General features: G+C 41.6%; 1 non-coding gene and 1 pseudogene across 1 annotated transcript; both read left to right on the forward strand.

The window, feature by feature from the left end:
- Positions 1-99, forward strand: LOC136172754 (U6 spliceosomal RNA; annotated as a pseudogene).
- A 9704-nt stretch (positions 100-9803) lies between these two features.
- On the forward strand, positions 9804-9910 carry LOC136172711 (U6 spliceosomal RNA). The gene has a single exon (XR_010664063.1). It is a non-coding gene; the product is annotated as a U6 spliceosomal RNA (small nuclear RNA).
- The last annotated feature ends 1766 nt before the right edge of the window (positions 9911-11676 follow it).

Raw genomic sequence — 11676 nt, forward strand, 5'->3', positions numbered from 1 at the left:
GCTCCCTTCAGCAGTACATATACAAAAATAGGAATGATGAAGATTATCATGGACCCGTGCAAGGATGATACACAAATTCGTGAAGCGTTTCATATTTTTGGAATCTAATAAAATGGTAGAGATGATCTTACTTGCAAAGCAGAATTATAGACACAGATGTAGAGAACAAATATGGATACCAAGACGGAAAAGGGGAGGGTGGTGGGATGAACTGAGAGATGTGAGACTGACATATATACATTGCTATGTATAAAATAGGTAACTAATGAGAACCTACTGTCTAACACAGGGAACTCTGCTCAGCGCTCTGTGGTGACCGGAATAGGGAGGACGGCCAAGAGGGAGGCCAAGAGGGAGGGATTTATGTATCTGTATGGCTGACTCATTTTGCTGTAGAGCAGAAACTAACAATATTGTAAAGCAGCTATAGTCCAATAAAAATTAACTTAAAAGAGAAAAGCTCGTGTACGCCTGGCCAGACACTTCCCCACCAAACCCGCCGAGGCTGCCCTCTCCTCGCACACACCCACTCGGCTAAGACTCTCTTTGTTAACCTAGGGTGCCCTCTGACTTCCCCAGTTTATTCACATCTGGGCATATTAAAAAAAAAAACAAAAACAAAAACACCGTTTGAGACTTCAGCCCAGCCTCTAAAAGCTCAGGATTAACTCTAAGACCAATAGGACCTTGCTGTCCATGTCTCAGCTCTTTACTTTATCTGGGGGGCAGCACTGGAGGAGGGGAGGCAGAAACAGAGGCAGGGTTGGTCACTAGTGAGCTAGTCACACTTAGGCAGTTCAGATGATAAACTTTTAGGATTTCCAGTCTTAGAGTTTCTACGGGTTGACTGTCACTAGAAGGCACACAGGAAAAGCCTGCCTTTCCCCCCACTCCCTCCTGCTCTGTTCCTTCCCTCAAACCAGTTTCATTAGTTACTCCACCATCATAAAGACCTCATTATTTGGAATTGTCTTAAAAGCCTTTTGCAGAAAAACAGTCCTCTCCTATCGCCTTGAATGTGAGATATTTGACCCTGAAATGCACCAGCTGTTTAGTGACCTGACATTTTTATGGCTGGTGAGTTCACGCCAAGAGCTTGGCCTTCCGAGTCGGCTAGCCGCACTGCTAGGACAGGATGGGGTGCTTCAGCACTGGGGTGCTGCTGAAGGATTAACGCAAAGGGGAAGGAGTCTGTACCACGCAGTCTGGAGAAATGATGCTTCCAGGGCAACTGGCATAGACTTTCCCTCACGAGCATGTGGTGCAGGTGACCCTGGCCACTCCTGGAACTATCCCCATTAAAATCAAAGCATTAAAATCCTCCCCCCAGATGACTGTTCCCAAGCTTCACTGTCCTGATTTCTATGTGACGCACTGGAACCTGATCATTCTTGAGTTGTCTGTTTCTGGTGTACATGAACTGGGGCCCTCACAGACTTCCAAAGTACCTTCACTTCCCTTTTTTGGGAGCTGGGCAGAGCAGTTCTATAACTTTCCATCAAAGGATGTCATGGTTCTGCCTCAGAGGTCCCTAGGTGCCAGGGAGTCACTGCAGCCTGCTGACTAACTAGCATTAAACACACTGTCCTGCTGGCATTGTTCAACAGTCACACAATTGCTTAGAGCAGATTACATTTCAGCAGCAAAGAAGCACATTCCAGAGTGTCCTTTTTGTTTTCCAGGCAGCCGCGGTAACGCAGATCCTCAGAGCCCCATGGGAGCTGCACTGCAACCACATGCGTTGATTTAGTCATCAAATCAGTGCATGCCGCTGACACGGCTCTCCCTGTACAGGATTGTGACCTGGGCAGAGTGAAGTTGGAAGGGGAGGAAGGAACAAATCTAACTCACTGGATGGGCCCCCTGCTCTTGTCACGGGGGTGGCCACAGCTGGATGGCGCTGTTTGAGCGGACGCTGCATTTTAGATCCAATCAAAACACTTCCCAATGAGGAGGCTTCAAAACTGTCTCAGAGGCATCCACTGACAAGAACCTTTTAGCTCACAAATTACAAATGAGACACGGCAGTGGGCCTCACACATTTGAAGAGGGAGAAGATTTATTTTCTATTTCCCTAGAAGGCAGAGCTGCAACCAATGGGTGAAAATCACCCGCACACTGATTTCACTTCTCCTAACCTGCAGTGTGTGTGTGCTAAGTCACTTCAGTCAGTACAACTCTTTATGACCCCGTGGACTGTAGCCTGCCAGGCTCCTCTGTCCATGGGGATTCTCCAGGCAAGAATACTGGAGAGGGTTGTCATGCCCTCCTCGAGGGCATCTTCCCAACCCACGGATTGAACCCAGCTCTCCTGCATTGCAAACGGATTCTTTACCATCTGAGTCACCAGGGAAATCCCATTTGCATGTTATCATGGCCCTTAATTCCTGAATACTGCAGTATGCATTTCCTAAGAATAGGGCTATATTCATAGATTATTTCACTACATCTATCAGCTTTATAAATTTATACTGATATGTGTGTCTAATCAACAATGCATGTTCCAATTTTGTCAGCTGGGATAAGAATGAATGTCCTTTACATCATTTCACCCCTCCAGAAAAGGATCTAGTCCAAGATTCAGATATTGCATTTACTTGTCATATCTCTTTAGCCTCTTATCAGCTTTTATCTTTCACGACATTGACATTTTTTAACAGTAGTCCTGTGGTTGGAGAATGGCTGCTACAAAGATGACCATGTTCTAGTCCCCAGAACCTGTGAATATGTAATATGTTACCTTACATGGCAAAGAGGGCTGTGCAGATATGATTATGGATCTGTCCTGCATCATCTAGGTGGACCCAATGTAATCTTATAAGGGTCCTTATAAGAAAGATGCAGGAGGATCAGAGAAGATGTAGGAACAGAAGCAAGAGGTAGTGTGACTTTTGCCTTTGAAGATGGAAGGGGGCCACAAGCCAAGGAAAACAAGTACCACCCCCCCAACCTACTTCTTTCATGGTTTTCACTTCTTTTGTGTTTTTTTAGAATTAGGTAATATATTCTCAGCTGGAAGACACCACACATGGTATCAAGAAATCACATCTTGAAACACTTTTGTCCATCCCTCATAGGTGACATAAGTTCTGATCACCCAGTCAAGGTGTCACCCAATTTCTTCTCTGTGTAATTAATTACAGGGTTTTGTTCTTTTTCAAAATTAATAAGCAGTCTGCTCCTCACCAAAATATCCCCATAGGTTCAGCATCCATCAGTGGTTTTTGGCTGAAACAATCTTTATAATAATTACAAAGTAATGATATAGTTCAGTTCCAACATTCTCTCTGCATTTACCAGTTGGTCTCAATGTTCTACTGTAAGCAAGATCCCTCCTACCTCTTCCACTGTTAATTATCTATGATTAATATGGGCTCATAAAGTCCCGTTTTCTCAGTAATTTTTTTATGCTCAGATTGTTCTAGATTTGACCAGAATGAGCCCTCTCAAGCTTGCTCCTGTGTCCTTGTAACATATCATATTTTTAAAAAAACATTGTGATTTTCTAATAAAACCAAAGTTTCCAGGTTTATCTTGTACCTACCCAGCCTCAGCCTTGGAGTGAGACATTTCTCCAAGGAATTCTGATGCCTTTCAGCGGGCATATTATTAGAGATCAAGGTTTATTTTGCTTCTTGACCCTTTCCACATAGTGAGGAAACATAAACATGTATATATCCATATAATACACATACACAGAAATCTGTGCTATGCTTAGTAGCTCAATCGTGTCCGACCCTGTGCGACCCCATGGACTGTAGTCTGTCAGGCTCCTCTGTCCGTGGGGATTCTCCAGGCAAAAATACTGGAGTGGGTTGCCATACTCACCTCCAGGGGATCTTCCCAACCCAGGGATTGAACCCAGGACTCCTGTATTGCAGGCGGATTCCTCACCATCTGAGCCACCAGGGAAGCACAGAAATATACATGTGCACCAAAGCAAATATACCCATAAGATGTTTTAGAAATGACAACTCACACCAATACCTCAACTTCTACTCTATCCCCACAGAGTCCTCCTTGTCTCCTCTTGTGTATTTGTATGTCTCTCCTTCCAGAGTGAGAACTCCAAGTCCTAACCATATCAACACATTTACTCATTTGCTCACTCCTATACTGAATATAAAAGAGCTTCTGAATTACTTCTTACACAACACTACTGAAAACTAATCTACTAAAGAGCACAGAATTTGTATGCAGTGTTCTCTTCTACCTCCCCTCTCCACATTTCACTCTCTTCCAGACTGAGAAAGATAATCGAAAAATGTGTGCATAAAACTACTTGGATTGGCTCTTTTTTCCTCCCCCTTTATAAGTGTTAAGTGTTAGTCACTCAGTCCTGTCTGACTCTTTGCAACTCCATGGACGGTAGCCTTCCCTCCTCCAGGTGATCATCCTGACCCGGGAACTGAACTCGGGTCTCTGCATTGCAGGCAGATTGTTTACCATGTGAGCCACCAGATTATAGTAATGTTTTGAAATACACTGCTGCTGCTGCTAAGTTGCTTCAGTCGTGTCCGACTCTGTGCAACCCCATAGACGGCAGCCCACCAAGCTCCTCTGTCCCTGGGATTCTCCAGGCAAGAACACTGGAGTGGGTTGCCATTTCCTTCTCCAATGCATGAAAGTGAAAAGTGAAAGTGAAGTCGCTCAGTCGTGCCCAACTCTTGGCAACCCCATGGACTGTAGTAGGCTCCTCCATCCATGGGATTTTCCAGGCAAGCATACTGGAGTGGGTTGCCATTTCCTTCTCCATGGAATACACTAGTTTCATTTGTTTCCATTTTCTTTCAGTTTTGGTTAGATTTTGTCCCCTTCTTAATCTTACTAATTTTATGTTTTAAACATGCAGTTAACTAACATACTTTCAAAGTCAAAACTCTATGAAAGAGATATATACATAGACTCTCCTGTGTCCCTTTCACTCAACTCTGAAGTTGTAGGTACTCAACTTTAACATTTAGTGGAAATGATGCCCAGTTGTGGACGTGTCTGGTAGTGAAAGCAAAGTCCAATGCTATAAAGAACAATATGGCATAGGAACCTAGAATGTTTGGTCCACGATTAAAAATAAATGGGATGTGGTCAAACAGGAGACAGCAAGAGTGAACATCAACATTTTAGGAATCAGTGAACTAAAATGAATAGGAATGGATGAATTTAATTCAGATGACCATTATATCTACTATTGTGGGAAAGAATCTCTTAAAAGAAATGGAATAATGCTCAGTCTACAAAAGAGTCTGAAATGCAGTACTTGGGTGCAATCTCAAAAATGACAGAGTGATCTCAATTCATTGACAAAGCAAAAGATTCAGCATCACAGTAATCCAAGTGTATGTCCCAACCATGAATGCCAAAGAAGCTGAATTGTTCTAAGACCTACAAGACCTTCTAGAACTAAAACCAAAAAAAGATGTCCTTTTCATCACAGGGGACTGGAATGCAAAAGTAGGAAGTCAAGAAATACCTGGAGTAACAGGCAAGTCTGGCCTTAGAGTACAAACTGAAGCAGGGCAAAGGCAAACAGAGATTTGCCAAGAGAATGTACTGGTCCTGGAAAACAAGAGATGACTCTACACATGTACATAACCAGATGGTCAACACCGAAATCAGATTGACTATATTCTTTGCAGCCAAAGATGGAGAAGCTCTATACAGTCAACAAAAACAAGACCAGGAGCTGACTGTGGCTCAGATCATCAGCTCCTTATTGCAAAATTCATACTTAAATTGAAGAAAGTAGGGAAAACTACTAGGCCATTCAAGTATGACCTGAATCAAATCCCTTATGATTATACAGTGGAAGTGACAAATGGATTCAAGAGATTAGATCTGAGAGAGTACCTGAAAAACTATGGATGGAGGTTCATAACATTGTAGGAAGCAGTGACCAAAACCAACCTCAAGAAAAAGAAATGCAACAAGGAAAAATGGCTGTCTGAAGAAGCCTTACAAATAGCTGAGAAAAGAAGAGAAATGAAAGGCACAGGAGAAAAGGAAAGATATTCCCATTTGAATGCAGAGTTCCAAAGAAGAACAAGGAGAGATAAGACTCATGCAAAGAAATAGAGGAAAACAATAGAATGGGAAAGACTAGAGATCTCTTCAAGAAAATCAGGGAAACCAAGGCAACATTTCATTCAAAGATGGGCACAATAAAGGTCAGAAATACTAAGAACTTAACAGAAGCAGAAGAGATTAAGAAGAGGTGGCACGAATACACAGAAGAACTATACAAAAAAGACCTTAATAACCCGGATAATCATGATGGTGTGGTCACTCACCTAGAGCCAGACATCCTGGAGTGTGAAGTCAGGTGGGTCTTAGGAAGCATTACTATAAACAAAGCTAGTGGAGATAATGGAATTCCAGTTGAGCTATTTCAAATCCTACAAGATGAATCTGTTAAAGTGCTGCCCTCAATGTGCCAGCAAATTTGGAAAAGTCAGTAGTAGCCGCAGGACTAGAAAAGGTCAGTTTTCATTTCAATCCCAAAGAAGGGTAATAACAAAGAATGTTCACACTACCGCACAACTGCAGTTTTCACATGCTACCAAGGTAATGTTCACAATCCTTCAAGTTAGGCTTCAGCAGGATGTGAACAGAGAACTTCTAGATATACAAGCTGGATTTAGAAAAGGCAGAGAAGCCAGAGAGCAAATTGCCAACATCCACTGGATCATCAAAAAAGCAAGAGAGTTCCAGAAAAACAACTACTTCTGCTTTATTGAGTATGGTAAAGCCTTTGATTGTGTGAATCACAACAAACTGTAGAAAATTCTAAAAGAGATGGGAATACCAGACCACCTTACCTGCCTCCTGAGAAACCTGTATGCAAGTCAAGAAGCAGCAGTTAGAATCGGACATGGAACAAAAGACTGGTTTCAAAATTGGGTAATGTGTACATCGAGGCTGTATGTTATCACCCTGCTTATTTAATTTACATGCAGAATACATCATTCGAAACAAAGGGCTGGATGAAGCACAAGCTGGAATCAAGTTTTTTGGGAGAAGTATCAATAACTTCAGATATGCAGAAGATACCACCATAATGGCAGAAAGCAAAGAGGAATTAAAGAGCCTCTTGATGAATAGAAAGAGGAGAGTGAAAAAGAATCTGGCTGAAAATTCAACATTCAAAAAACTAAGATCATGCCATCCAGTCCCATCACTTCATGACAAATATATGGGGAAACAATGGAAAGTGAGAGACTTTATTTTTGGGGGCTCCAAAATTACTGCAGACTGTGGCTGCAGCCATGAAATTAAAAGACGCTTGCTCCTTGGAAGAAAAGCTATGATGAACCTAAACAGCATAATAAAAAGCAGAGACATCACTTTGCTGACAAAGGTCCATCTAGTTAAAGCTATGGTTTTTCTAGTAGTCATGTACGGATAGGAGAGTTGGACTATAAAGAAGGCTGAGCGCCAAATAATTGATGCTTTTGAACTGAGGTGCTGGAGAAGACTCTTGAGAGTCATTGGACTGCAAGGAGATAAAACCAGTCAATCCTAAAGGAAATCAACCTAGAATACTCATCAGAAGGACTGATGCTAAAGCTGAAATTCCAACACTTTGGCCATCTGATGCAAAGAGCCGACTCATTGGAAAAGACCCTCGTGCTGGGAAAGATTGAAGGCAGGAGGAGAAGAGAACGACACTGAATAAGATGGTTGGATGGCATCACTGACCCAATGGACATGAGTTTGAGCAAACTCCAGGAGATGGTGGAGGACAGGGAAGCCTGGCATGTTGCAGTCCTTGGGGTTGCAAATTGTCAGACTTGCCTGAGCAACTGAACAACTACAAAGTTGGAGGTATTCAACTTTAACGTTTCTTTTATAATGATAAATGTAAGTGCTCACTTATTTTTCCTTCTTTTTTGCACAAAAGGTAGTATGCTCTTTCAGTGAGGCTTTACACTTAAAATCTGCTGGCAATTACTCCATATTGATTCACACAAATCTTCAACATCATTAATGTTTGCAGCTGCATTGTATCCCATTGTGTCTACTGAATGTGTGTGTGTGTGTGTGTGTGTGTATGTATTAAGTTGCTTTAGTCATGTCTGACTCAGCGACTCTATGAACTGTACCCTCCCAGACTCCTCTGTCCATGGGATTCTTCAAGCAGTAATACTGGAGTGGGTTGCCATGCCCTCCTCCAGGGGATCTTCCTGAGCCAGGGATCAAACCCGCATCTGTTATGTCTCCTGCCTTGGCAGGTCAATTCTTTAGCACCACCTGGGAAGCCACTGATTAAACATAGTTTATTCGACCAATCTCTAAAATTTTCCAGTTACATATATCATTGCAATAAATAACCTTGTGCTTCTCTATTAATTATTGTTGGAGGTATATTTCCAGTATAAACTCCTAGAAGTGGGATCACTAGGTTGAAGAGTAAACACCTAGGTCATTTTATTAAGGACTGTTAAATTCCCCTCAGAGGGACTGTACCATATTGCATGCCTTCCAGCCGTGTGTTGGTGTGCCTAATGGATTCAATCAGTTCTTACAATTTCCACTGTTACCCGCCCTCACCAGCAACAAAGCACCGTCATCTCTCCTCTGGACTATGGCAATGGCCTCCTAACTAGTCTCTCTGTTTCAGCCTTTTCCCCCATAATCTATTCCCAACATAATAGACAAAGTGATGTTTTCAAGGTGTACGTAAAATCGCTGCAGTCTGCTGAAGCCCTGCCTAGCTATCTCACTTAGAATAAATGTAGCAATTGTCACAACAGTACCTCTGGTCCTAAATGGCCTGGATGCCCACCCAGCTCCATCACCCCTCTGACCTCATCTGTCCCTGTTACTTTCCCTTTCTCCCTTGGCTTCCTCTTCTTCCTTGATCATACCAAGTGCTGACCTACATCAGAGTCTTTGCACTTCTGTTTCCTTTGCCTAAAACACTCTTCCCTAAGCTACCACATCATTTTCTCTGTCATCTTCTTGAGAGTAATTTTCTTTTTTTTTGGATATATCATATGGCTTGCAGGATCTTAGTTCCCTGACCAGGGATTGAACCCAGGCCCCGGGCAATAAAGATGTGGCGTGCTAACCACTGGACCACCATGGAATTCCCTGAGGTTTTTCTTCTTATGTAACTTTCTTGCCACTCAATTTATGATTACAGTCCACACATATCCCAGCAACCATCCCTGTTCTCTGCTCTCCTTCATAACACTTATCATATATGTTACACACTATTTTTTTTAATTACGTCTCCTGCTCCAACCCCACCCATTAAAATAAAAGCTCCATGAAGTCAGCGATGTTACTCTGCATTGTTCACTGCGGATTCCCAGCACCTGGAACAAGGTCTGCCATACTAGAGGATCTCACGGTGTGTGTTAAACTGAGTGACTGACTTCAATATGCCATTCTCTTTGATAGATCAAATATGCAAAAAACAGAGATGATGTGACTAATGCAATTGATGAGGCAATTACCAATACATTTTCTACAAAATAAGTCTTTGTTGTAGGGACTATTGTGTGCATCGTAGGATATTTAGCAGTGGCTCTGGCCTCTACCTTCCCAAGATGTGACAAGCAAAAATGTCTCCAGACACTGCTAAGGGTCCCCTGGGGAGTAATATCTCTCCCAGTTGACACCCACCCATCTATGCTTATGTTCCTAAAATTAAGCCATACATGCACCAAAAGAGCAGAACTTAATAATAAAAGTTTAAACAAAAAATATCACCATCATTTGGGAAGAAGATTTTCCAAGAAATACTGGGTCAAAAGTTAACCAAAACTACATCTAAGATCTGTTTAAAATAGGGTTGCCAGGTGCTCGCTTCGGCAGCACATATACTAAAATTGGAATGATACAGAGAAGATTAGCATGGCCCCCGGGCAAGGATGACATGCAAATTCGTGAAGCGTTCCATATTTTTAAAAGACAACCTCTTTAACAAGTGGTGCTGGGAAAACTGGTCAACCACTTGTAAAAGAATGAAACTAGAACACTTTCTAACACCATACACAAAAAGAAACTCAAAATGGATTAAAGATCTAAATGTAAGACCAGAAACTATAAAACTCCTAGAGGAGAACATAGGCAAAACACTCTCTGACATAATTCACAGCAGGATCCTCTATGACCCACCCCCCAGAATACTGGAAATAAAAGCAAAAATTAACAAATGGGAACCTAACGAAACTTAAAAGCTTTTGCACAACAAAGGAAGCTATAAGCAAGGTGAAAAGACAGCCCTCAGATTGGGAGAAAATAATAGCAAATGAAGCAACAGACAAAGAATTAATCTCAAAAATATACAAGCAACTCCTGAAGCTCAATTCCAGAAAAATAAATGATCCAATCACAAAATGGGCCAAAGAACTAAACAGACATTTCTCCAGAGAAGACATACAGATGGCTAACAAACACATGAAAAGATGCTCAACATCACTCATTATCAGAGAAATACAAATCAAAACCACAATGAAGTACCATTACACGCCAGTCAGGATGGCTGCTATCCAAAAGTCTACAAGCAATAAATGCTGGAGAAGGTGTGGAGAAAAGGGAGCCCTCTTACACTGTTGGTGGGAATGCAAACTAGTACAGCTGCTATGGAGAACAGTGTGGAGATTTCTTTAAAAACTGGAAATAGAACTGCCATATGACCCAGCAATACCACTTCTGGGCATACACACCAAGGAAACCAGATCTGAAAGAGACACGTGCTCCCCAATGTTCATCGCAGCACTGTTTATAATAGCCAGGACATGGAAGCAACCTAGATGCCCATCAGCAGACGAATGGATAAGGAAGCTGTGGTACATATACACCATGGAATATTACTCAGCCGTTAAAAAGAATTCATTTGAATCAGTTCTAATGAGATGGATGAAACTGGAGCCCATTATACAGAGTGAAGTAAGCCAGAAAGATAAAGAACATTACCGTATACTAACACATATATATGGAATTTAGAAAGATGGAAACGATAACCTATATGCAAAACAGAAAAAGACACACAGAAATACAGAACAGACTTTTGGACTCTGTGGGAGAAGGCGAGGGTGGGATGTTTCAAGAGAACAGCATCGAAACATGTATATTATCTATGGTGAAACAGATCACCAGCCCAGGTTGGATGCATGAGACAAGTGCCCGGGGCTGGTGCACTGGGAAGACCCAGAGGGATCAGGTGGAGAGGGAGGTGGGAGGGGGGATCGGGATGGGGAACACATGTAAATCCATGGCTGATTCATGTCAATGTATGGCAAAAACCACTACAATATTGTAAAGTAATTAGCCTCCAACTAATAAAAATAAATGGAAAAAAAATAGGATTGCCAGATAAAATACAGGATACCCAATTAAATTATAATTTCAGATAATAATTTTTTAGTGTAAGTATGTCCCATGCAATATTTGAGACACATTAACACCAAAAAATTTATCTGTTGTTTATCTGAAATTGAAATTTAAATGCAGAGTTTGATATGTTACTTGCTAAATGTGGCAACTCTATAAAGTAATGAGTATGTACGTTGTTATCTAAAAAATATAGCTACAATATATAGAATAAAACCCAAATTCAAAGGCAAAGTTATGTATGTTGATGCTTTCATTTCTTAACCAGAGAATGACTAAAAATTAACTAAAAGTTTAAACAATGAGAAAAGTGCAAAATAAACAGAAAGAAAACAA

Source organism: Muntiacus reevesi, chromosome 7 (genome assembly GCF_963930625.1).
Source record: "Muntiacus reevesi chromosome 7, mMunRee1.1, whole genome shotgun sequence".
Lineage (NCBI taxonomy): Eukaryota > Metazoa > Chordata > Mammalia > Artiodactyla > Cervidae > Muntiacus > Muntiacus reevesi.